This window comes from Diceros bicornis, chromosome 6 (genome assembly GCF_020826845.1).
Source record: "Diceros bicornis minor isolate mBicDic1 chromosome 6, mDicBic1.mat.cur, whole genome shotgun sequence".
Lineage (NCBI taxonomy): Eukaryota > Metazoa > Chordata > Mammalia > Perissodactyla > Rhinocerotidae > Diceros > Diceros bicornis.
In genome coordinates, this window is record NC_080745.1 from 8,257,824 (window position 1) to 8,263,696 (window position 5,873).

Sequence of the window (5,873 nt, forward strand, 5' to 3'; positions counted from 1 at the left end):
TGTTCTTGGCTTGAGACAGGAATAACCTTAGCTCGATGAGTCCCACAACACACATGTACACACCTTTATATGAACACACACACATACATGCACACATATACACACACACATACACAAACACACATACACAGTTATATACACATACACATACATATGCATGCATATACACAAATATATACATTCACATATACACATACACACATGAACATGCACACACACACGCACACACATACACACACACGATCAGCTGAGACAAAAACTAAAAATAGACGTTCCCTCCAGGGTCCCCTGGGTAAGATCTTACCAAGGAAAGATGCTCTACCTCCGAGCACCTGCTCAGCCCAAACTTCAATCATTAGACTAGTATCCTAGCCTCTGGGTGCAAGGGGCATGAAGGATGGTTCTATCAAAGATGTGAGGGAGGTAAGTAAGGGAGCCAAAACATGGCAGAGGCCTTTACAGCACCTGTGGGAGATCACCAGCTCAAAATGGGATTCTTGGAGATTAAAACAGGTAGTGCTTCTATATGCAAAGCAGCCCGGACAGTGTGATGAATGGGGCTAAATATATTCCAGCCCTGCGTCATTTCTTTCTGCTCTTCCTTACTGGAGGATTCAAGCCAGCTCAGAGCTGGCCTCTCTGTGTGATGAGTGAAGGCTGGAAACTTCCCTTCCTTTCCCAGGACCAGGTGTCTGGCCAGCTCTGGGCAGCTGGGAGTATTGGGCCTGGCAGCTTCTTGAAAGCTGAAGGAGAGGGAGAAGCTGATTGGAACAGAGTCTGAGCTTAGACTGGAGGTTGCCAAACTTGTCTGCACATGAGAATCACCTGGGGGAACTTTCAAACATTTGGAAGCCAGGTCAAGTCCAGGTCAAGTAAAGCACAATCTGCCTGTGGGACACAGGTGCCAGGAGTTTTGAAGCTCCCCAGGGGATTCCAATGTGCAGACAAGTTTGGGAATCACTGGTTTATACCCATGGTCCTTGCCTGGGGGTGATTTTGCCCCTCAGGTGCATTTGGCAATGTCAGGAGACATATTTGGTTGTCACTGGGGGATGGTGCTGCTGACGTCTAGCAGGAGAGGCCAGGGAGGCTGCTAAACATCCTGCAATGCATAGACAGTCCCCACGACAAAGAATTATCTGGCCAAAATGCCAATAGGGCCCGGATGGAGAAGCTTGGTTTAGACTCTTGCTACTCAGAGCGTGGTTCCTGGACCAGTAGCATAGCATCCCCTGGAGCTTGCTAGAAATGCAGAATCTCAGGGACCACCCCAGACTTACTGGCTCAACATCTGCATTTTGGTGACCGGTATGCACATTACATTTAGAAGCACCAGTTTAGATTATTTTAGGGCTCTTTGTATAATGGGAGGTCACCTCAGTTTAAACTGCTATGCTGTTTTCTTTAGTCCACAGCAACCATTTCTTTCACATCCAAAATTCTCCCCCCTACCCCTCAAGCTTGTGTACAGGAACAGCCCCAGGCTTTAGAATGCAACAGCTGCAGGTCTGGGTTTCAGCTCTGGGTAGGATCATCTTAAATTACTTCACCTCGCTGGGTCTCAGTTGCCTAATCTGCAAACGGGGAAATGATGTAAAGATTGAGATAAACCCTGCAAAATTAGAGATGAGGTCTGAACGGTGGGAGTTGGAATCTGAGCTTCACCAACTCTGTCACTTTTCACCTTGAGCAATTTACTTTCCTTCTTTCAACTTCAACTGTCTCCTCTACATAAAGAAAAAGGCGTAATCACACCCGATCAGAGAGAAGATTATCCAGATGATGGATTTTAAGAAGCTACCCTGGAGTAGACGGCCACAAGCAGTCATTTGCTTGCTTCCTGAAATACCTTAGGAGCTCCATAAATAGGGTAGCCTTTAATTCAGATGGCACACGAAAGAACCATAAATCCCTCTCCTGTATCAATCTGGCGGGGCAGATATTCACAGTCACAGACTCCCCTTCATCCATTCTGGGGCCAGCACACAGGAGGATGCTGTCACCTGCTGTTCTGCCCCGTGGCCTCTGTTGAGACCGCAGCTCAAGGCTGGGCGTGCCGGCTCCCCTCTCTCCCGCACTCCCACTGCACTGCGCAGTTAGGCCCTGTGCACAAAAGTCCTCGACAAACGTACTCCACTAGCGATTCGGAATGCAAAGCCCCACAACCGGGAAGAAGGGGAGCTGGGACTCAGAGCTCATGCCTCCAATCCCCAAATCCAAGCCGGCTTTACGTCACCACACGACCTCTCCAGGGCAGGTGTTCCTGCCCCCACCCCTCCACACACACACACACACACACGTGCACACACACACACACACAATGCAGCAAGCAAGTACTACCGCCTGGCGGGGTTTTCTGTACTGACATGAGTGTTCATCTTTTCTCCTCAACTGGGTTGTCAGTGCCTCAAAGCAGGATCCAAGCCTTTTCCTCGTGCTGTGTTCCTCAGGCCCTTAACACATGGCTGAGCTCACATCGGAAGCTCAATAAATCTCTGTTATGCAACTGATTGATTGGTGAGTTGATTGATTGATTAGGTCACAGTTGACTGGAATTAATACAACATAAGTGTAAGAGACACACATTGCAATTATATAACCTCAAACTCTGTCTTTAGAAAACTTCTGTAACCTTCTAAAGATTTAAGTACATTCAGATAGACATACATACTCAGCCCTCACCGTGAACTCCCACAAAACAAATTAAACACTCTGTAAAGTGAGGATAATGAGGAGGGAAGGAGAGGTATCAAAGACCTGTCCCCACGAGCCTTCTTAGGTTCTATTGTGGTGTGGAGGAAGCCGGGCCAGGCACCGCGGAACAACCACCACACTGAGCCTGAGGCAGAGAGAGGAGACAAGGAGCAGCTGGGAGGAAGGGGAGGCCAAAGGCGTGACCTCTGGAGAAAAGACAGCCACCACAAGGTGGAGCAGAGAAGCGCTTCTTTGATGGGTTTGCAGCAGGAGGTCCGGCGCCTTCAGCGGGGTGGGACAGGCAAGCACGTGGCTTCAGCAGCTGTAGAGAACACAACCGACACCGACAGTAGTGTAAGGCCACACCAGGTGAGCCAGAATCAGTTTCAGTGATTGCGGGCAGCCAGTGATGCCACTGGATCCAACGGCCTTGGTTTTTACCCAAGAGCCCTGGAACAGGAGCTTGGGGAAGCTCCAGGTCCAATGACAAAGCAGACATCAGAGCCACCGGACTTGAGCACAGAGATATTCAATTCCACTTGTGGCCACAGAGACTAAGCACCTGCCAAGCGCTAACTGTGGCAAATCAGCCATGAAAAGAAACATAAATGACCACTGACTTTCCCAGGGTAAAGGAAGACATGCTAAGTGGCCCATTTCTCACCAGAGAAAGTCAGCCCAACAATTACTGCTGCTTCTCAGCCTCTGCCTCCTCGTGGCTGGTCCCAGGGCCAGGGGTTTAGAGGAGAGATCTTCAATCTCTCAGTGGAGTAAGGGTCTTCTGGGTCTTCAGTGAGACTGGATCTACCCAAATTCCTTACCTCGCTTGGAGGTTGGAGGACAGGTCTGGGTTCACCAGGGCAGAGTTGAAAACGCCTAGACCTCAGGCTGCGGGGAGAGATCAGGCAGAGATGCAAGTGAGGAGCCAATGGAGAACAAGAGAAAGGAGAACAAAGTGGAAACCTCCACCCCAGAGCACGAAGCAGTGAAGGCTCTGGGAAGCCGATGAAGAAAAGAATTGAGAGCAAGAGGAGGGGTTATTTTGGGGACTTTCTTTAAAGAGAGGAATTCTTTTCCAGGCTGATGTGTATGGGCCACCCATGGAAAAAGGCCCTTCCCGGGACCCGATGGGAACAACAGCCCAGATATGCCTGAGGCCTCATGATATCGTTTCTTTCTTCTGAAAAAAGAAAAATCTGAGGCCCCTATTTCTCACCCTTCTAAGAGAAGAGCGGAGACTTGGATCAATCTGGAGTATTTCGCATATCACTCTCAGGAAGGAAAAGAGGAGGCTGTAGTTAAAGGGATCATAGTATGGAAATGGTTTTTTTAATTACCGTCGATGAAACATAGAAACTGTAAGATGTTTTTGAATTTATACAAACACACTCACACCTGTTCCTCAAAAAGAAGTTTGCTCACGGTGAAACTAAACAACGCAGTACCCCTTCTTTGCCATAATGGAAAGATGCCTCTTTGTCGCTGTTAAAACTTTGCAAAGAGAAACTTTCACAAAGGCTGATAGGAATGAAATGTGGTCCTTTGATTGTAAGCGAGGAAGGGAACAAATGTTTGACCACCTTTGTTCCAGGCCAGCAACTGTCCCAGATGCTGTATATAATTTCCTTATTTAACCCTCAGAACAACACAATGAGACAGTGTTCTTATCCTTCACCTACAGACGACAAAACCGAGATCCAGAAAGGTGTACTAATGTTCTTGAGATCTCACAGATAATGGGTCCGTGATTCCATCAAACATTTCAAGCTGACAATCTGATACTGACTTCTGCCCCCACCCCACCCCCAAATATACGATCACCCAACACCAAACCATCCTGAGGGGGATAAGCGTCTCCCCTACACGTCATTCTAAGAGCAGATGAGTTTTAAATCAATCCACCAAGTGACCAATCAACATCCTCCCTTCCATCACCAGCCCCTGAGTCCTGAAAGGGACGGGAAAATGTGGTATCTTCTCAGAACACATTGATATTCATCTCGATGACCCTCCTCCTTCTCCATTCCAGCAGCACATAAATTACCAGCTCTGTTGTCAAATGCTGCATGTAATTGTGTTTAGCATGATGTCCCAGGGGAAAAGAAAAGCCATCCACTCTGCTATGGGCCGAGACATGCCTGGGCGTGCCGGAATGAAGGTTGAAGTGTAGTGTTCACCCTCTCTCTTCCCACCTCCCCCAGAGCCTGGCGAGCTCAGGCATGGCCCAGGCCTGTCAGCAACACAAACAGAAATAGAGGAGACCCGAGTGTGAAGTGGGTAAGCAATTCCAGTAAAGAAACGGTGAGCCTTTTACATGGCAAGCCATGCAAACCTAGGCAAGAAAAAATATTTCCACTACTTTTTGATGACCAAGAGACAAGTCCCCTCCATGCCTATTTCAGTAAATCAGTAGAAACACTACTTGGGTAATTACTGTGAGCCATATCATATAATAATATTCTCACTTAATTCCTGCTGTAGCCCTTAGGTAAAAGGCTGAAGTCAGAGCTGTATTTGACTTGTCCAAGGTGACACAGCTGGTAAGTACAGAGCTGGTGATATTTTCCCTGGACTCCCCTTTTGGATCCATATTCTTTCTTTATCTCAGCATTCACCCATCCCCTCAGGACCTTCTCCAGCTGACTGGCCCAGATGGAAATCAACTGACCAAGAGGCAATCCTCGGAAAATCCCCAATTTAATACAGGTCTCTTGAAAACCAAAAAGAAATGATCTTCACTATTACTGTCAATTAGAATTAAATTTGCAGAAAAAACTCAAAAATGAAAAAACTATGACTTAAGTAGATAATTCTCTCACTTAAAAGTAAAAGCTCTGATAAAGAGCTCCAGTATGAATCGAGAACCCAGGCTTTCTCTATCTTTCTACCACAGTCAGCCTCAGATCACCTTCCATTCGCAGTCACGGTAGGGTCTAAATGTCTGCTGGGCACTTGCCATAACCTCTGAATTCTCGGCACCGGGAAGGAGGAAGCAGGGAAAGACAAACTGGCTGTCCCTCCTTTAACAAGACTTTCTAAATTTTCTACCCACAAACTTTAGCTCACATTGTAGCCAGAAAAACTCACATGTGTACACCTAGCAGCAAGGGAGCCTGGCAAATATAGTCTACCCTGGGCACGTTGTCACCCTGACATACACAGGACTCTGTTCCTAAGGA